The 21,355-nt window shown below is 47.1% G+C and overlaps 1 long non-coding RNA gene and 10 pseudogenes across 1 annotated transcript; all 11 read right to left on the bottom strand.

Annotated features, from left to right (window-relative positions):
* Positions 1–10,535: 10,535 nt before the first annotated feature.
* Positions 10,536–10,621, bottom strand: LOC144934032 (small nucleolar RNA SNORD53/SNORD92; annotated as a pseudogene).
* A 1,085-nt stretch (positions 10,622–11,706) lies between these two features.
* On the bottom strand, positions 11,707–11,792 carry LOC144934020 (small nucleolar RNA SNORD53/SNORD92; annotated as a pseudogene).
* Positions 11,793–12,866: 1,074 nt separating this feature from the next.
* Positions 12,867–12,952, bottom strand: LOC144934031 (small nucleolar RNA SNORD53/SNORD92; annotated as a pseudogene).
* A 1,080-nt stretch (positions 12,953–14,032) lies between these two features.
* LOC144934019 (small nucleolar RNA SNORD53/SNORD92) lies at positions 14,033–14,118 on the bottom strand (annotated as a pseudogene).
* A 759-nt stretch (positions 14,119–14,877) lies between these two features.
* On the bottom strand, positions 14,878–17,383 carry LOC144933707 (uncharacterized). The gene is made up of 3 exons (XR_013637083.1): positions 17,324–17,383; positions 16,163–16,234; positions 14,878–15,072 (listed from the first exon to the last, which is right to left on the bottom strand). It is a non-coding gene; the product is annotated as an uncharacterized LOC144933707 (long non-coding RNA).
* LOC144934030 (small nucleolar RNA SNORD53/SNORD92) lies at positions 15,193–15,278 on the bottom strand (annotated as a pseudogene).
* On the bottom strand, positions 16,361–16,446 carry LOC144934018 (small nucleolar RNA SNORD53/SNORD92; annotated as a pseudogene).
* A 137-nt stretch (positions 17,384–17,520) lies between the features above and the next one.
* On the bottom strand, positions 17,521–17,606 carry LOC144934029 (small nucleolar RNA SNORD53/SNORD92; annotated as a pseudogene).
* Positions 17,607–18,686: 1,080 nt separating this feature from the next.
* Positions 18,687–18,772, bottom strand: LOC144933999 (small nucleolar RNA SNORD53/SNORD92; annotated as a pseudogene).
* A 1,092-nt stretch (positions 18,773–19,864) lies between these two features.
* LOC144934017 (small nucleolar RNA SNORD53/SNORD92) lies at positions 19,865–19,950 on the bottom strand (annotated as a pseudogene).
* A 1,074-nt stretch (positions 19,951–21,024) lies between these two features.
* Positions 21,025–21,110, bottom strand: LOC144934028 (small nucleolar RNA SNORD53/SNORD92; annotated as a pseudogene).
* Positions 21,111–21,355: the final 245 nt, after the last annotated feature.

Here is a 21,355-nt window from a genome sequence, read left to right as displayed (position 1 = left end):
AGCTTGAAAATAAGGAGAACGGGAGATAGACACATTAAATTAAATAACCTAGCAAAATATCTAAATGTAATGTAATGCAACACAGAGAGTCGGTCAACACACAATTAACGCATAGCCTGGTCGATTACGTATTTCAAAGATTGCTAAGTTAGAATTTAAGTATGAAAATTCCAAAAAGAGACAAAACACAAAACACGAGGAACGGAGACACAGACAGAGCAGAACATAACAACACAAAAAAACGAGTGGAGACAGAAAAAGTACACTAAATACACAGACAGAGAGAGAAAAACAAAAAACACTTACATTCTAACTTAGCAATCTTTGAAATACGTAATCGACCAGGCTATGCGTTAATTGTGTGTTGACCAACTCTCTTTGTTGCATTACATTTCGATATTTTGCTAGGTTATTTAATTTAATGTGTCTATCTCTCGTTCTCCTAATTTTGAAGCTTGCGTACTTTACCACCCGTCTTCCTACCCATTGACATGCTTATTTTGTCTCTAACCCCCTCCCTCTCTCCGCCCCCGCCCCCTCTCTCTATTTAAGGCCTCGTCACAGAGATGTTCTCTCTCTCTGTGACTATGTGTTGCTCTCTCTCTATGTATCTTGGTGATATCTGTCTGCTTATATGTCTGTCTATAGTTTTCTGGTTAGATTTTTGTTGCTATTTCATTTATACCTGATGATGATTGCTTGTGTTGCAATCGAAACGTCGTATGCTATTTAATTTATTATTTTATCTTTATACGTGACTTTACCGAAAGAACCAAAGAGTAATTCCTGCAGTCACGAAAGCTCCAAATTATGATATATGCTTGTTCACCATCACTCTCAATGCAGCAGCAGCATCAAACAATACGTTTAAATCTGTCGTGTAGTTTAGCTTCAAACTCGGACGCACATCTACCAGAGGGGGCAGTCATTGCCTTGAGACATCTGGCGGTCCCCCGGCATTTGTTTAAGCGAGAGGCTGACTGCTGATGATATGCTGGCAGACTATAAATGTGGTTTGTGGAGAACTAATGCTGCTAAGATGCTGCACTTCTATAAGGTATTGTGTGGCCAATGGGACGGGTAAAATATACATGTTTACGTTTCGGGGTATGTATTGGATGTATCTGGGATATGTAAAAGGTGCGTATTGCCTTTGTATTGATTTGTAACATTCACAGAGGCTATGCATAGAGTTCCTCTGCCCACTTCAGTGGTGGAATTAGCCATATTTGAATTTCTTTACACAAAATACTTTCATTTTTTAAAACTAAATTAAAAGGCAACGGGTAAACTCCCTCATTCGAATCTTCTCTTAGGCTTCGACTAAGCAGCCTCAGCCGCTGCGTTATGAACCTCCATCAGGATGGATGAACGGTAGTGAATTCGGGCTCCAGCAGGACGAATGCGCTTCACGATGGATTCCGGAGTGGCGTGCACTGGGAAGTCATCGGTCAGTAGCCGCACACGGCTTGCTGCTGCCGGACAGCACGCACCGAATGGGACAGTGATGCGTGGCTGGGTCCCACCATTCAAGTCAGTCCCGTGCCTTCCAGTCGCGTAACGAGCGTGGGGGCAGTGTGTGCCAAAGCTTCGTATTTGGGTCCTCTTGACAACCACCGTGAGAGCTGTAGTGGCTGCATTTTGCCAAGACGGAGCGCCCCAACAGCGTTAAATGTTTGAGACCGTGAGCGTAACGATGCGATGAGGCAATGACATCGGTGTGACCATGGGGCAGTGGTACAAATAGCCACTGGAGACACACTCACACACGGAGACACACTCACACAAGGAGACACACGGAGACACTCACACACGGAGACACACTCACACACGGAGACACACGCGGAGACACACGCGGAGACACACACGGAGACACACTCACACATGGAGACAATCACACACTCAGACACGGAGACACACTCACACACGGAGACACAATCACACACGGAGACACACGGAGACACACTCACACACGGAGACACACGCGGAGACACACTCACACATGGAGACAATCACACACTCAGACACGGAGACACACTCACACACGGAGACAATCACACACTCACTCACACACGGTGACACACACGGAGACACAATCACACACGGAGACGCACGGAGACACTCACACGGATACACACGCGGAGACACACTCACACATGGAGACAATCACACACTCAGACACGGAGACACACTCACACACGGAGACAATCACACACTCACTCACACACGGTGACACACACGGAGACACACTCACACACAGAGATACTGAGACAGAATCACACACCGAGACACACTCACACACTGAGATACAACAACCGCCATTCACCACTAAGTGGTGGTGACGTCACCACGAGGCTTGTGCCAGACTATGTGCACGTTGAGGCCACGTGAAGTGTCGAACGCCCGCTGGCAGGTCACGGGGCAGACCCAGCGGGTGCGACGGGTCGACTGAGATGAGTGGCCGATGCACCACCTGTGTCCCCTACTGCCAATTTGATGTTTTAGCCACCCGGCGCTCCGCTCGTTGTTGTGAGCGTCGCTCCTCCGCCCTCCCTCTGCCCAGTAGCAGCAGCGTCCTTCACGAGCCTCCTCCACAGAGGCCAATTTTGACACCGCTGGTAGCAGTCATCGGCAGGTCCGCTCAGCTCCACATCCTCCTGTACCACATCACTCCATCTCTTATCCAGCCCGTGCCGCGCCAGTTAAGCCCTCTCGATCCGGCTGAACAAAAGCTGTTTAGGCATGCAGTGGCTGGGCATGCGGGCTACATGACCCAGCCAACGCAGCCTTGCCTGCCGGAGCTCACCGATGGGCCTGTGTCCAGATCCTTCAAGGATTTGTGAGCTCCTCACACAATCCAGCTTGGTTAAACCCAGAATGAATCGTAGGCAGGCCAGCCTGGATGTTTCTCACCGGCGAAGATATTCCACAAGACAAAGGACAAAGATCCCCCATATAGCCTGAATAGACTGTTAGAACAAGTGCTGTTAGCGAGCACCTATGAAGGCCTGCACGGCACACGAGGGGGTGAGTGGCCAACACCACGGCCGGCCGCCTTTATCTCCCCAGTGGCGATGTTTACACACCGCACCAATTCCTAATTTAGAGGCTGAGTAGACCTAGGGGAGGCCCATGACCGGTTCAGATAATTGTCACTGGTGTTGGCCGTGAGCGGGAATAGAACTCTGGTCGCCAGGTTCGTATCACAGCGTAGTACTAACCACTGCGCCACCGCTCCCCACACAGAGACACACACATGCAAGTCCCACCGTCATCACACGGGTCGTTGGCTGTAATCATAACGCGGCCGGTGCTGTAATCGCATTCCCCGAGGCCTGTGTCATGTCGGGCTCTCACTGTCATTCACGAGGCAATAGATAACGGACGATGTATATTTGTCGTGTGCTCTAATCCACTGCTTCTTTCGCATCACTTGTTCTGAATGGAGCAGAAGGCGACTGCCCACGACACACCCCCCGCGTAGCGACCTCGCCGTGTGCCCGTCACGAGTTTTTTTTCTTATTTCACTAAAGTGTTATCTTGAAGATTTTTTTGCGCAATTTGACCCCTTGCACTTTGTACTCTGCCCAACATCACGACTTTGTCGATGTCACTCGAGATATCCCCGTTTTAAGGTTTTAACCGTCATTAATTATACAAAACACATTATTGCAACTCAGGTAGCTCGGCGCTCATTCAGAGCTGTACAGCCTCTGCTCACGTTGGCTATGTACGCTGCGAAAGCAGTTCAACGTACAAACACATACGTAGCGTTCACAATTACTCCTCGTGGTGGTGGTAGTCCCACAGCACTTGGCACACCCACTCTTTCTTATCTAAACCCGTTCTAAAAGGTAAGGCCCACTGAGCTATCATAGGTATTTTTTTAGAAGCGACCTGGCCACAAATGATAGCTCAACGAAGTGGCTTATCATGTGGATATTGATAGCAGCCAAATACTGTAAACTGCATGTTTCTAAATGTGGAGGGGAAAACCGGGAGGACCCGGAGACAAATCCACGCCACCACGGGGAGAACATGCAAACTCCAAATATACAACAGGCGTCAAGGGTCGGGATCGAACCCACGGTCCTTCTGCGTACCAGGTGAGGCAGTTAACATTTCGCCACCGTGACGTTTATCGCTACTCCACCTAACATGCTTCCTCTTGCCGTGAACTTCGCTTGTCGATTTCCCCGGCCGTGTTGAGGACACGGTATCCCCAGACACTGCCTGTTTCCTCTATTCCACACTGCGTTGTATGTGTAATAAATATCGTGAGAAAGGATGAGAGGATCCAGGAGTCGGCTGACGAATCGGGGTAGGCGGCCATGGCAAGCGCCAACAGCGCCCCTTGGTAGGCCAAGGGCGATTCATCCGCTCCTCGGCGCCGCTGCATGAATTTTCTGGTAGCCGCCGTTGGCGGCTCGTAGAACTCCGCTATTTCCGCGAAAGCGTCACGCAGCGTCTTTTTCTTACTCGCCGGGATGGAGCGGAAGACTGCCAAGGAGATGTCGTCCAATAGCGTGGGCAGAGCCTCCAGCGCTTCTGCCTCAGTCCATCGCACCGACCGAAAGGCTGACTCGAACCGCCACGTGAACGCGCTCTAGTCGCCCCCGGCGACAAATTCTTGAATTTGAGGAAGGCGATGGCCGCGGTAAATATACGAGGCCTCGGGCGTGTCAGATCCTGCTCCCCGCGCAGCACGCGGCTCCATCAAGATGGCGTCCAGCGGCCGCGTGGCAGCAGCCCAGCTCAAGATGGCGTCCGGCGGCCCCGTGGCAGCAGCCCCGCCCAAGATGGAGGCCTCCCCCTCCGCGGCAGGAGTAATGGCGGACGGCGTTTCCCGCTGAAGATCTTGGTCATCTGCCCTTGGGTGAGTTCCACGCGGCCGACCGAGGGCCGCTGATGACGCGACCGCTGTTGCAAGATTTAGCAGGATCGCACGGAGCGACTCTATCGGCTCCGCCACCCAACGCCACCCCTCGTCCGCAGCCGGAGACGTCGCCTCGCCGGCCTGTCGTCGATGCGCGGCGTCGGGGAGAGCGGCAGACAGCGGTAGAGGACCCGTGGCTCCCAGCAGCTCGTCCTCGTCCGCTTTGACATCTTCATCCGACGGAAGATTCGGTGGGTTTCTTTTCTTGAGGTGCTTGGGCATTTTCTAATAATTGTCCAAACGGTCTCAAGAAGCACTTCTGTCACCAATGTAATAAAGGTCGTGGAAGCGACTTCTGGAATCCGGTCTTTGTCTTTCGTTCACAACACTCCTATCTTACTCCTTCACGCTGCTGACAGACAGCGTGAGAGGGATAGAGAGACACGCGCGGCCACGTGGCAGCCTGGACCCCGCTCCAGTGTGGCTTCACCCTCCGTACGTTCCAGATCTGACCACGTGTTGTTCGTCTCCACCCCTATTTAATACCCGGGTCACGTGGTACCTTTCCACCAATCCTGGTTAACCTCTATGGAATCTTCTAGACTCCATCGTACGCTCCCGGGACCACGCCCCTGACTCATCCCCCCATTGGCTGTGGCTAAAGCCAGCAGAACCAATCCTCTACTTACAGATGTCACCTTCCCATTACGTCAGGGCCACGCCCCTACACTTCCCCCCATTGGCTATGGGCCAGGACCGGCAGAGCCAATCATCGTAACGAGTTGTGATCCGTCAGCAACCCGGATATATCCTCACATTACATATGTACGTTGAACTTATTTCGCACTGTATCGTGCTAATCGGAGGTTCGTGTTCAACCATCCCAGGAAATACGATACGTTGGGGTGATGTTGGGACATTGATTCAACGGTTCCAACCACATGCCAATGTTGCATATTTACTGCGATACTGCAGGTCACAACACATTCACTCGCCCCACTGCAGGTCATACCACTTCTCTCTGCGTCTTTCCTCCTCATCAGTCTATTTTCCCCAAGCTCTCATTTCACAAAATGTTTTAGCACTTAGCGCTGTTTGTTGTTGGCCACTCGACGTTTTGGGCCTTTGCTTCGTAACTGCTTAAAAACATGATTGGGGTCTTTCGGTAAAGTTATGTAGATACTTGACTTTACCGAAAGAACCAAAGAATATGAATTCCTGCAGTCACGAAAGCGTTAAGTCTAGATTTGCTTAAAAACACACACACAGCACGTCTGACTTGCGAGTGTACAAATACTTATTACGTATAGCATTACTATATATATTTGACTTATAATCAATGAGTGTCAAAGGCAGGAACACGTGTTGGTGGCTTCTGCACTCCGACAAACACTTCCATATGTTACAGGATTTAGAAATGTGTATCGTATCACGCATCAGGATATTGTAAACAGAACATCGGATAAGCAGCGTCAGGCCTGGTAAGGGGAAAACCCATTAATCCCAGCTAGCGTACTTAAACTCCAGATGATATAATTTCAAGTGACACCTAATTCTGTCAAATTGGTGGGGCAGGTCTTGAAGCAGCTATTTGGACAGATTCACCACTTATTCTGTATGGGAGACTGTTTTTCAAGCAAGGGGGGCCCACACAGGGATAGGAGTGTGGTGCTGGGTATAATCATTCCTATGCCGTCGTTCGCGAGTTCTCAATCCTGGAACAGCGAGTAGCTCAGATGGCCCCAGGGAGGATGCTTCAGACTGTTCCATTCTGTTCTTCCAATGCCATTGGTTTTCCAGGGAAACAGTTGCATATCATTTCCATGAAAGATACATAATTAATCAATTATTTTACGACTGGATTGAACACATGGACATAACACGATTTTAATCGAGAAATAATTTCACGATTACAATAGATACAGTCAGTTAAATGTGTTAAGCTGTGCTTCGGTACACGAACGATAACACGTTTACAAAACTTACAACACAATAAACTACCAGAGAAATGGGCACTTGTTCCCAGCGCATGGAATATTTATTAGCACTAATCCAGAAACATATCACCAACGCTCAAAGAGAATGTCAAACAGCTGCAGCTCCACAACATCAAACATACATTTCAAACTCTTTAAAGATGTGGGTATACGTACAGTCAATCATCTTTTGCATTTAGATTTGTAACACTCTGTAAGGGACCATCAGTCTGCCAGTAGGGGGGCGCCGATTGCTCCGTATAATCCCACTTGAGTCATTTGTGGTGTAATTTGTCAAATGGGAAAACATTGACCCGTAATGCCGGAAAATTGCCTCGTTTTAAATTATGTCCCAGGAATCTTTGTCCACTGTGCGTGAAGCAGATGGCACGGAGCATTTTTTACAGTTAGTATGCGCCGCGGTAATAACCAGGGCGGTCTGCTGAATTCCAACTGCGAACTTCTGAAACAAGCGGGCTTCTGTTTTGGGCACAGTAAGTCATCCAAATAGCAGTGTAGTTCTCATCGTAATAAATTGTACACTTCTGTGCTCATGATATACCATGGTGTTATGCTAACATGAAATAACTTGTTCATCCACACTGAGATGGATAGTGAGGGTTCAGATTCGTGTATGTGTCACACTTACGTGTCAGTTATGACGAGCCATATATTTTTTTAACGAGACAAATACCTACAAAATAGTACTCCATATGCCTTAGAATGACTTTGTAATTTTGACTGAGGTCTCCGAATTTGTATACCAGCCCAAAGCTGGTATACAAATTATTATTGTAAATGAATTATTGTAAATTAAGTAAAGTAAACACAATGTTACAGTCAACACCGACACATGTAAAACCATTCTATCGTCAGGTTACAATCTTCTGAGCTACGACCTCTCCCAGGAAACACGACAGGTGACAGAGGCTCTGCCTCACTGCCCTATTATTCCAGGATCCAAATCTACGGATTTGATGAAGATGTTTTATTTTACTATCATTCGCTCGTCTTGCCGAGTTAGGCGACAGCCGCTTCATCGGCATCGGGGAGGAGGAGGGAGGGCCCACTGTCGAGTCTGGTCACGGGCCACTTGCGGACGGAGTGCGAGGAGGACGTGGCCTGTCACCGACCACATCCAGTGGGCTGTGGTCACGTTGACCCCGGGGTGTGGGGGTCAGCTCACACACCGCCGTGTGCAGGTGAGGCAGTGCCTATGACGGTAATTGCCATATTTCCTGGGTGAGGTCATACTTTTTATTTAAAAGAGATTCCTTGATTAATTTTGTCTTTCGATTAGTTTATTTGATATTCACCATCTACTGATGTACAATTGGGCAACTTTATATAAAAATGTTCAGGTTTTCTCACAGCCCCAGTGTGTAGTTTGATCTCCAAAACTGCAATCTATCTCTCTCTCTCCTGCTTTATAAAAGGAGACAATGTCTGTAAAGTCTTATCAGGCAGTGTTAGTTAACAAGTGGTGAGGTTTCTTTTGTATGCTCGTTCCCTTGTACTCGTTATCGTTACAACATGAGCTGGTGTGCGCCAACGTACTTTCACGATGCACACCTTACAGGAACGTGGCATTTTGGACCGATACATCGCTTAGCACGACGAGAAAATCAGCAACTGCTGTGGATTGCACCACGTTCACACCATGTCGTGCCATACGCTCGACGCTCGCACTGCCACCCCTTCCAATCCTGGTGCTGGCATCGTCCCAAGCGCCCTTTCAAAATACTTTTACATAATTACGACTCATGCAATTAGAGCAACTGCCGTAACCCCAAAAGCTCGAGTTCTAATGTGCGGCTGGAAGCTAATCAGAATGCTGGAGAGGTTAAACGCAAGTCATCCAAACGTCGATTGCTTCAGAGTAACAGCCCATGTTGTTCATCAAGTGAAAGATAACAAGTGCCAGATGCCACGCACGCACACTGGGAGGGTGCAAAGGGCACAGCAACATGGTTCCCTTGGTCCCAACCCAGCCACGCCGGATTGGCCAAGGCCTACAGAAATTATCTCTCTTCTTCAGAAGACAATCGAACCTCACAAAGCTGGATTCAACGCACAAAATGGGAACCCTTAGCGAGAATACGGAGTCGTCACTCGTGGTGCGAGATGGAGTCTTTAAATTTGTGGAAAAACGTTGTGCAGATCTCTGGAGCTAAACTGATGCACAGCCCAGGAATGTCTGGTGAGGCGATCGTAGCATGGCACTGTTCTGACTTGGTAACATGCCGGTGGAAATCCACCAGCTATTTTGGCCCTGTGCTGGCACGGGTCAGATGCTCCAGTGTAAAAGGGGTACAAGTCACTGTGAGTGCACCTGTTAGCATGGTGCTCGTGGTCATGGCCTGATTTGACGCTGTCCGTACAACACCTCCTCACAGCGCCTAGTGAACCTGCAAATCGCAACCACGAAGCACACCACCACCACCACTTGTTATAGAACCACTGACAAGCGACGAGGTTATGAACAAGCATCGCCATGCTCTGCCAGGACAGTGTGAATTGGGGTCTGTGAGCTGCGCAGCCAGCCAAGTGGAACACAAGGGCATCATTTCCTCTCAGAAGAGTTTAGCGAAACCAGCCACAAGCATCATCATTGCAACTCAGGAGTGATATTCTGTGAGAGACAGGAAGTGGAAATTGCTGTTGGGAAAAGTGAACCTCAAAGTGCACTAAGAGGGCTAAAATAATTACAAATGTAGAGACAATTCCAAAGCTCCCTTACATAGAGAACATTACTCAACACTAGAGTTATTAACCGATGAGGCTTTTTAGAATTGATTACCTGGATCTAATAGTCAGGAATCAGTAAATGTTTCCAGTGTAATGTTAAGAATGAACGCCTGGATTGGCACGTGCGAACAAATAAAATTTTCACAGCGGTCTAAGTCACCACGTGGTACATTGCCCTCGTTTCTCAGTCAAAAGGTGAAGGTGCAGCTCAGTAACTGCTTGCTCACGACACCACTGCTGGTAGAAACTCCGCTGGAGGAAGTTCTTGGGGGTATTTGGTCGACACTTCCATGATTAGCAGACTTCTTGGAAAATGAGGGAGTACCCACACCTTACCCCACCACACGTGACCTACCAATCATCTTTGATGTCCAGCATCCTAACGTTTTTTTCACTGTGGCCACTCAATGAGTTTGTCAGTTAAAAATGTCCAAGTGCCATGCAAACAAAACTAATTTAACAACCCAAATAAACCCTGCACTGTATCTCAGTGGTGTCCTACACTCAAAGGACAGGAAGAAGTAATCTCATCTGGCTATCAGATGGTTTAAAAATGACAAAATATTGAATCTCAAACGGCTCTCAATTGGTCACAGGTTACGATGATGCCTGGGTAAGGCCAGCGTAGAATGGCTAGGTTCTGGCTCCATAAAATTCCTGTGGCAAACCAACAGAGCCATGTTGGCCCTGTGCTGGCATGACTCAGATGTTCCAGTGGAAAAAGGGCACAAAAGTCACTGTGAGTGCACCTGTTGGCATGGTGCTCGTGGTCCTGAATAGACGCTGTCCGTACAACACCTCTCTCACAGCGCCTAGTGAACCTGCAAATCGCAACCACAAAGCACACCACTTGTTAAAGAACCACAGACAAGCGACGAGGTTATGAACAAGCATCGCCATGCTCTGCCAGGACAGTGTGAATTGGGGTCTGTGAGCTGCTCAGCCAGCCAAGTGGAACACAAGGGCATCATTTCCTCTCAGAAGAGTTTAGCGAAACCAGCCACAAGCATCATCATTGCAACTCAGGAGTGATATTCTGTGAGAGACAGGAAGTAGAAATTGCTGTTGGGAAAAGTGAACCTCAAAGTGCACTAAGAGGGCTAAAATAATTACAAATGTAGAGACAATAAATCCGAACGCTCCCTCACATATAGACCATCACTAAACACTAGAGTTATTAACCGATGAGGCTTTTCAGAATTGATTACCTGGCTCTAATAGTCAGGAATCAGTAAATGTTTCCAGCGTAATGTTAAGAATGAACGCCTGGATTGGCACGTGCGAACAAATACAATTTTCACAGCGGTCTAAGTCACCACGTGGTACATTGCCCTCGTTTCTCAGTCAAAAGGTGAAGGTGCAGCTCAGTAACTGCTTGCTCAAGACACCGCTGCTGGTAGAAACTCCGCTGGAGGAAGTTCTTGGGGGTATTTGGTCGACACTTCCATGATTAGCAGACTTCTTGTAAGATGAGGGAGTACCCACACTTTACCCCACCACACGTGACCTACCAATCATCTTTGATGTCCAGCATCCTAACGTTTTTTTCACTGTGGCCACTCAATGAGTTTGTCAGTTAAAAATGTCCAAGTGCCATGCAAACAAAACTAATTTAACAACTCAAATAAACCCTGCACTGTATCTCAGTGGTGTCCTACACTCAAAGGACAGGAAGAAGTAATCTCATCTGGCTATCAGATGGTTTAAAAATGACAAAATATTGAATCTCAAAGGGCTCTCAATTGGTCACAGGCTACGATGATGCCTGGGTAAGGCCAGCGTAGAATGGCTAGGTTCTGGCTCCATAAAATTCCTGTGGCAAACCAACAGAGCCATGTTGGCCCTGTGCTGGCATGACTCAGATGTTCCAGTGGAAAAAGGGCACAAAAGTCACTGTGAGTGCACCTGTTGGCATGGTGCTCGTGGTCCTGAATAGACGCTGTCCGTACAACACCTCTCTCACAGCGCCTAGTGAACCTGCACAACGCAACCACAAAGCGCACCACCACCACCACCACACGTTATATCACCACAGACAAGAAGCAAGGTGGTCATAAACTAGCACCACCATACAGTACCTGTACAGTGTCAGTGCGTCTTTGTAAGTTGCTCAGCCAGCCAAGTGGAACACAAGGGCATCATTTCCTCTCAGAAGAGTTTAGCGAAACCAGCCACAAGTATCATCATTGCAACTCAGGCATGATATTCTGTGTGAGGCAGGAAGTGGAAATGGCTGTTGGGAAAAATGTATCTCAAAGTGCACTAAGAGGGATAAAATAATTACAAATGTAGAGACAATAAATCCGAACGCTCCCTTACATATAGACCATCACTAAACACTAGAGTTATTAACCGATGAGGCTTTTCAGAATTGATTACCTGGCTCCAATAGTCAGGAACCGATAATCGTTTCCAGTGTAATGTTAGGAATGAACGCCTGGATTGGCACGTGCTAACAAAACAAATTGCACAGCGGTCTAAGTCACCACGTGGTACATTGCCCTTGTTTCTCACTAAAAAGGTGAAGGTGCAGCTCAGCAACTGCTTGCTCACAACACCGCTGGTGGTAGGACCTCCACTGGAGGAAGTTCTTGGTGGTATTTGGTCTACTCTTCCATGCTGACCAGACGTCTTGGAAGATGAGGGCATACCCCCACTTTACCCCACCACATGTGACCTACCAATCATCTTTGATGTCCAGCATCCTAACGTTATTTTAACTGTGGCCACTCAATGAGTTTATCTATTAAAAATGTCCAAGTGCCATGCAAACAAAACTAATTTAACCCAAATAAACCCAGCACTGTATCTCAGTGATGTCCTACACTCAAAGGACAGGAATATGTAATCTCATCTGACTATCAGATGGTTTAATAATGACAAAATATTGAATCTCAAAGGGCTCTCAATTGGTCACAGGCTCCGATGATGTCTGGTTAGGCCAGCGTAAAATGGCTAGGTTCTGGCTCCGTAAAATTCCTGTGGAAAACCATAAGAGCCATGTTGGCCCTGTGCTGGCAAGACTCAGATGCTCCAGTGGAAAAAGGGCACAAGTCACTGTGAGTGCACCTGTTGGCATGGTGCTGGTGGTCCTGGGCTTCAATAGACGCCGTCTGTACAACACCTCCTCACAGCGCCTAGTGAACCTGCAAATCGCAACCACAAAGCACACCACCACCACTTGTTATAGAACCACAGACAAGCGACGAGGTTATGAACAAGCATCGCCATGCTCTGCCAGGACAGTGTGAATTGGGGTCTGTGAGCTGCTCAGCCAGCCAAGTGGAACACAAGGGCATCATTTCCTCTCAGAAGAGTTTAGCGAAACCAGCCACAAGCATCATCATTGCAACTCAGGAGTGATATTCTGTGAGAGACAGGAAGTGGAAATTGCTGTTGGGAAAAGTGAACCTCAAAGTGCACTAAGAGGGCTAAAATAATTACAAATGTAGAGACAATAAATCCGAACGCTCCCTTACATATAGACCATCACTAAACACTAGAGTTATTAACCGATGAGGCTTTTCAGAATTGATTACCTGGCTCTAATAGTCAGGAATCAGTAAATGTTTCCAGTGTAATGTTAAGAATGAACGCCTGGATTGGCACGTGCGAACAAATACAATTTTCACAGCGGTCTAAGTCACCACGTGGTACATTGCCCTCGTTTCTCAGTCAAAAGGTGAAGGTGCAGCTCAGTAACTGCTTGCTCAAGACACCGCTGCTGGTAGAAACTCCGCTGGAGGAAGTTCTTGGGGGTATTTGGTCTACACTTCCATGATTAGCAGACTTCTTGGAAGATGAGGGAGTACCCACACTTTACCCAACCACACGTGACCTACCAATCAACTTTGATGTCCAGCATCCTAACGTTTTTTTCACTGTGGCCACTCAATGAGTTTGTCAGTTAAAATGTCAAAGTGCCATGCAAACAAAACTAATTTAACAACCCAAATAAACCCTGCACTGTATCTCAGTGGTGTCCTACACTCAAAGGACAGGAAGAAGTAATCTCATCTGGCTATCAGATGGTTTAAAAATGACAAAATATTGAATCTCAAAGGGCTCTCAATTGGTCACAGGCTACGATGATGCCTGGGTAAGGCCAGCGTAGAATGGCTAGGTTTGGCTCCGTAAAATTCCTGTGGCAAACCATCAGAGCCATGTTGGCCCTGTGCTGGCATGACTCAGATGTTCCAGTGGAAAAAGGGCACAAAAGTCACTGTGAGTGCACCTGTTGGCATGGTGCTCGTGGTCCTGAATAGACGCTGTCCGTACAACACCTATCTCACAGCGCCTAGTGAACCTGCACAACGCAACCACAAAGCGCACCACCACCACCACACATTATAACACCACAGACAAGAAGCAAGGCGGCCATAAACTAGCACCACCATACAGTACCTGTACAGTGTCAGTGCGTCTTTGTAAGTTGCTCAGCCAGCCAAGTGGAACACAAGGGCATCATTTCCTCTCAGAAGAGTTTAGCGAAACCAGCCACAAGTATCATCATTGCAACTCAGGCGTGATATTCTGTGTGAGGCAGGAAGTGGAAATGGCTGTTGGGAAAAATGTATCTCAAAGTGCACTAAGAGGGATAACATAATTACAAATGTAGAGACAATAAATCCGAACGCTCCCTTACATATAGACCATCACTAAACACTAGAGTTATTAACCGATGAGGCTTTTCAGAATTGATTACCTGGCTCCAATAGTCAGGAACCGATAATCGTTTCCAGTGTAATGTTAGGAATGAACGCCTGGATTGGCACGTGCTAACAAAACAAATTGCACAGCGGTCAAAGTCACCACGTGGTACATTGCCCTTGTTTCTCACTAAAAAGGTGAAGGTGCAGCTCAGCAACTGCTTGCTCACAACACCGCTGGTGGTAGGACCTCCACTGGAGGAAGTTCTTGGTGGTATTTGGTCTACTCTTCCATGCTGACCAGACGTCTTGGAAGATGAGGGCATACCCCCACTTTACCCCACCACACGTGACCTACCAATCATCTTTGATGTCCAGCATCCTAACGTTATTTTAACTGTGGCCACTCAATGAGTTTATCTATTAAAAATGTCCAAGTGCCATGCAAACAAAACTAATTTAACCCAAATAAACCCAGCACTGTATCTCAGTGATGTCCTACACTCAAAGGACAGGAATATGTAATCTCATCTGATTATCAGATGGTTTAATAATGACAAAATATTGAATCTCAAAGGGCTCTCAATTGGTCACAGGCTCCGATGATGTCTGGTTAGGCCAGCGTAGAATGGCTAGGTTCTGGCTCCGTAAAATTCCTGTGGAAAACCATAAGAGCCATGTTGGCCCTGTGCTGGCAAGACTCAGATGCTCCAGTGGAAAAAGGGCACAAGTCACTGTGAGTGCACCTGTTGGCATGGTGCTGGTGGTCCTGGGCTTCAATAGACGCCGTCCGAACAACACCTCCTCACAGCGCCTAGTGAACCTGCAAATCGCAACCACAAAGCACACCACCACCACTTGTTATAGAACCACAGACAAGCGACGAGGTTATGAACAAGCATCGCCATGCTCTGCCAGGACAGTGTGAATTGGGGTCTGTGAGCTGCTCAGCCAGCCAAGTGGAACACAAGGGCATCATTTCCTCTCAGAAGAGTTTAGCGAAACCAGCCACAAGCATCATCATTGCAACTCAGGAGTGATATTCTGTGAGAGACAGGAAGTGGAAATTGCTGTTGGGAAAAGTGAACCTCAAAGTGCACTAAGAGGGCTAAAATAATTACAAATGTAGAGACAATAAATCCGAACGCTCCCTTACATATAGACCATCACTAAACACTAGAGTTATTAACCGATGAGGCTTTTCAGAATTGATTACCTGGCTCTAATAGTCAGGAATCAGTAAATGTTTCCAGTGTAATGTTAAGAATGAACGCCTGGATTGGCACGTGCGAACAAATACAATTTTCACAGCGGTCTAAGTCACCACGTGGTACATTGCCCTCGTTTCTCAGTCAAAAGGTGAAGGTGCAGCTCAGTAACTGCTTGCTCAAGACACCGCTGCTGGTAGAAACTCCGCTGGAGGAAGTTCTTGGGGGTATTTGGTCTACACTTCCATGCTTACCAGACTTCTTGGAAGATGAGGGAGTACCCACACTTTACCCCACCACACGTGACCTACCAATCATCTTTGATGTCCAGCATCCTAACGTTTTTTTCACTGTGGCCACTCAATGAGTTTGTCAGTTAAAAATGTCCAAGTGCCATGCAAACAAAACTAATTTAACAACTCAAATAAACCCTGCACTGTATCTCAGTGGTGTCCTACACTCAAAGGACAGGAAGAAGTAATCTCATCTGGCTATCAGATGGTTTAAAAATGACAAAATATTGAATCTCAAAGGGCTCTCAATTGGTCACAGGCTACGATGATGCCTGGGTAAGGCCAGCGTAGAATGGCTAGGTTCTGGCTCCATAAAATTCCTGTGGCAAACCAACAGAGCCATGTTGGCCCTGTGCTGGCATGACTCAGATGTTCCAGTGGAAAAAGGGCACAAAAGTCACTGTGAGTGCACCTGTTGGCATGGTGCTCGTGGTCCTGAATAGACGCTGTCCGTACAACACCTCTCTCACAGCGCCTAGTGAACCTGCACAACGCAACCACAAAGCGCACCACCACCACCACACGTTATATCACCACAGACAAGAAGCAAGGTGGTCATAAACTAGCACCACCATACAGTACCTGTACAGTGTCAGTGCGTCTTTGTAAGTTGCTCAGCCAGCCAAGTGGAACACAAGGGCATCATTTCCTCTCAGAAGAGTTTAGCGAAACCAGCCACAAGTATCATCATTGCAACTCACGCGTGATATTCTGTGTGAGGCAGGAAGTGGAAATGGCTGTTGGGAAAAATGTATCTCAAAGTGCACTAAGAGGGATAACATAATTACAAATGTAGAGACAATAAATCCGAACGCTCCCTTACATATAGACCATCACTAAACACTAGAGTTATTAACCGATGAGGCTTTTCAGAATTGATTACCTGGCTCCAATAGTCAGGAACCGATAATCGTTTCCAGTGTAATGTAAGGAATGAACGCCTGGATTGGCACGTGCTAACAAAACAAATTGCACAGCGGTCTAAGTCACCACGTGGTACATTGCCCTTGTTTCTCACTAAAAAGGTGAAGGTGCAGCTCAGCAACTGCTTGCTCACAACACCGCTGGTGGTAGGACCTCCACTGGAGGAAGTTCTTGGTGGTATTTGGTCTACTCTTCCATGCTGACCAGACGTCTTGGAAGATGAGGGCATACCCCCACTTTACCCCACCACACGTGACCTACCAATCATCTTTGATGTCCAGCATCCTAACGTTATTTTAACTGTGGCCACTCAATGAGTTTATCTATTAAAAATGTCCAAGTGCCATGCAAACAAAACTAATTTAACCCAAATAAACCCAGCACTGTATCTCAGTGATGTCCTACACTCAAAGGACAGGAATATGTAATCTCATCTGACTATCAGATGGTTTAATAATGACAAAATATTGAATCTCAAAGGGCTCTCAATTGGTCACAGGCTCCGATGATGTCTGGTTAGGCCAGCGTAGAATGGCTAGGTTCTGGCTCCGTAAAATTCCTGTGGAAAACCATAAGAGCCATGTTGGCCCTGTGCTGGCAAGACTCAGATGCTCCAGTGGAAAAAGGGCACAAGTCACTGTGAGTGCACCTGTTGGCATGGTGCTGGTGGTCCTGGGCTTCAATAGACGCCGTCCGTACAACACCTCCTCACAGCGCCTAGTGAACCTGCAAATCGCAACCACAAAGCACACCACCACCACTTGTTATAGAACCACAGACAAGCGACGAGGTTATGAACAAGCATCGCCATGCTCTGCCAGGACAGTGTGAATTGGGGTCTGTGAGCTGCTCAGCCAGCCAAGTGGAACACAAGGGCATCATTTCCTCTCAGAAGAGTTTAGCGAAACCAGCCACAAGCATCATCATTGCAACTCAGGAGTGATATTCTGTGAGAGACAGGAAGTGGAAATTGCTGTTGGGAAAAGTGAACCTCAAAGTGCACTAAGAGGGCTAAAATAATTACAAATGTAGAGACAATAAATCCGAACGCTCCCTCACATATAGACCATCACTAAACACTAGAGTTATTAACCGATGAGGCTTTTCAGAATTGATTACCTGGCTCTAATAGTCAGGAATCAGTAAATGTTTCCAGTGTAATGTTAAGAATGAACGCCTGGATTGGCACGTACGAACAAATACAATTTTCACAGCGGTCTAAGTCACCACGTGGTACATTGCCCTCGTTTCTCAGTCAAAAGGTGAAGGTGCAGCTCAGTAACTGCTTGCTCAAGACACCGCTGCTGGTAGAAACTCCGCTGGAGGAAGTTCTTGGGGGTATTTGGTCTACACTTCCATGCTTACCAGACTTCTTGGAAGATGAGGGAGTACCCACACTTTACCCAACCACACGTGACCTACCAATCAACTTTGATGTCCAGCATCCTAACGTTTTTTTCACTGTGGCCACTCAATGAGTTTGTCAGTTAAAATGTCAAAGTGCCATGCAAACAAAACCAATTTAACAACCCAAATAAACCCTGCACTGTATCTCAGTGGTGTCATACACTCAAAGGACAGGAAGAAGTAATCTCATCTGGCTATCAGATGGTTTAAAAATGACAAAATATTGAATCTCAAAGGGCTCTCAATTGGTCACAGGCTACGATGATGCCTGGGTAAGGCCAGCGTAGAATGGCTAGGTTTGGCTCCATAAAATTCCTGTGGCAAACCATCAGAGCCATGTTGGCCCTGTGCTGGCATGACTCAGATGTTCCAGTGGAAAAAGGGCACAAAAGTCACTGTGAGTGCACCTGTTGGCATGGTGCTCGTGGTCCTGAATAGACGCTGTCCGTACAACACCTCTCTCACAGCGCCTAGTGAACCTGCACAACGCAACCACAAAGCGCACCACCACCACCACACATTATAACACCACAGACAAGAAGCAAGGCGGTCATAAACTAGCACCACCATACAGTACCTGTACAGTGTCAGTGCGTCTTTGTAAGTTGCTCAGCTAGCCAAGTGGAACACAAGGGCATCATTTCCTCTCAGAAGAGTTTAGCGAAACCAGCCACAAGTATCATCATTGCAACTCAGGAGTGATATTCTGTGTGAGGCAGGAAGTGGAAATGGCTGTTGGGAAAAATGTATCTCAAAGTGCACAAAGAGGGATAAAATAATTACAAATGTAGAGACAATAAATCCGAACGCTCCCTCACATATAGACCATCACTAAACACTAGAGTTATTAACCGATGAGGCTTTTCAGAATTGATTACCTGGCTCTAATAGTCAGGAATCAGTAAATGTTTCCAGCGTAATGTTAAGAATGAACGCCTGGATTGGCACGTGCGAACAAATACAATTTTCACAGCGGTCTAAGTCACCACGTGGTACATTGCCCTCGTTTCTCAGTCAAAAGGTGAAGGTGCAGCTCAGTAACTGCTTGCTCAAGACACCGCTGCTGGTAGAAACTCCGCTGGAGGAAGTTCTTGGGGGTATTTGGTCTACACTTCCATGATTAGCAGACTTCTTGGAAGATGAGGGAGTACCCACACTTTACCCCACCACACGTGACCTACCAATCATCTTTGATGTCCAGCATCCTAACGTTTTTTTCACTGTGGCCACTCAATGAGTTTGTCAGTTAAAAATGTCCAAGTGCCATGCAAACAAAACTAATTTAACAACTCAAATAAACCCTGCACTGTATCTCAGTGGTGTCCTACACTCAAAGGACAGGAAGAAGTAATCTCATCTGGCTATCAGATGGTTTAAAAATGACAAAATATTGAATCTCAAAGGGCTCTCAATTGGTCACAGGCTACGATGATGCCTGGGTAAGGCCAGCGTAGAATGGCTAGGTTCTGGCTTCTGGCTCCATAAAATTCCTGTGGCAAACCAACAGAGCCATGTTGGCCCTGTGCTGGCATGACTCAGATGTTCCAGTGGAAAAAGGGCACAAAAGTCACTGTGAGTGCACCTGTTGGCATGGTGCTCGTGGTCCTGAATAGACGCTGTCCGTACAACACCTCTCTCACAGCGCCTAGTGAACCTGCACAACGCAACCACAAAGCGCACCACCACCACCACCACACGTTATATCACCACAGACAAGAAGCAAGGTGGTCATAAACTAGCACCACCATACAGTACCTGTACAGTGTCAGTGCGTCTTTGTAAGTTGCTCAGCCAGCCAAGTGGAACACAAGGGCATCATTTCCTCTCAGAAGAGTTTAGCGAAACCAGCCACAAGTATCATCATTGCAACTCAGGCGTGATATTCTGTGTGAGGCAGGAAGTGGAAATGGCTGTTGGGAAAAATGTATCTCAAAGTGCACTAAGAGGGATAACATAATTACAAATGTAGAGACAATAAATCCGAACGCTCCCTTACATATAGACCATCACTAAACACTAGAGTTATTAACCGATGAGGCTTTTCAGAATTGATTACCTGGCTCCAATAGTCAGGAACCGATAATCGTTTCCAGTGTAATGTTAGGAATGAACGCCTGGATTGGCACGTGCTAACAAAACAAATTGCACAGCGGTCAAAGTCACCACGTGGTACATTGCCCTTGTTTCTCACTAAAAAGGTGAAGGTGCAGCTCAGCAACTGCTTGCTCACAACACCGCTGGTGGTAGGACCTCCACTGGAGGAAGTTCTTGGTGGTATTTGGTCTACTCTTCCATGCTGACCAGACGTCTTGGAAGATGAGGGCATACCCCCACTTTACCCCACCACACGTGACCTACCAATCATCTTTGATGTCCAGCATCCTAACGTTATTTTAACTGTGGCCACTCAATGAGTTTATCTATTAAAAATGTCCAAGTGCCATGCAAACAAAACTAATTTAACCCAAATAAACCCAGCACTGTATCTCAGTGATGTCCTACACTCAAAGGACAGGAATATGTAATCTCATCTGATTATCAGATGGTTTAATAATAACAAAATATTGAATCTCAAAGGGCTCTCAATTGGTCACAGGCTCCGATGATGTCTGGTTAGGCCAGCGTAGAATGGCTAGGTTCTGGCTCCGTAAAATTCCTGTGGAAAACCATAAGAGCCATGTTGGCCCTGTGCTGGCAAGACTCAGATGCTCCAGTGGAAAAAGGGCACAAGTCACTGTGAGTGCACCTGTTGGCATGGTGCTGGTGGTCCTGGGCTTCAATAGACGCCGTCCGTACAACACCTCCTCACAGCGCCTAGTGAACCTGCAAATCGCAACCACAAAGCACACCACCACCACTTGTTATAGAACCACAGACAAGCGACGAGGTTATGAACAAGCATCGCCATGCTCTGCCAGGACAGTGTGAATTGGGGTCTGTGAGCTGCTCAGCCAGCCAAGTGGAACACAAGGGCATCATTTCCTCTCAGAAGAGTTTAGCGAAACCAGCCACAAGCATCATCATTGCAACTCAGGAGTGATATTCTGTGAGAGACAGGAAGTGGAAATTACTGTTGGAAAAAGTGAACCTCAAAGTGCACTAAGAGGGCTAAAATAATTACAAATGTAGAGACAATAAATCCGAACGCTCCCTTACATATAGACCATCACTAAACACTAGAGTTATTAACCGATGAGGCTTTTCAGAATTGATTACCTGGCTCTAATAGTCAGGAATCAGTAAATGTTTCCAGTGTAATGTTAAGAATGAACGC

The sequence above is a fragment of the Lampetra fluviatilis genome, chromosome 8, assembly GCF_964198595.1.
Source record: "Lampetra fluviatilis chromosome 8, kcLamFluv1.1, whole genome shotgun sequence".
Classification (NCBI taxonomy): domain Eukaryota; kingdom Metazoa; phylum Chordata; class Hyperoartia; order Petromyzontiformes; family Petromyzontidae; genus Lampetra; species Lampetra fluviatilis.
Note: the sequence above shows the minus strand (reverse complement) of the source record. Positions and strands in the feature narration are given on the sequence as shown.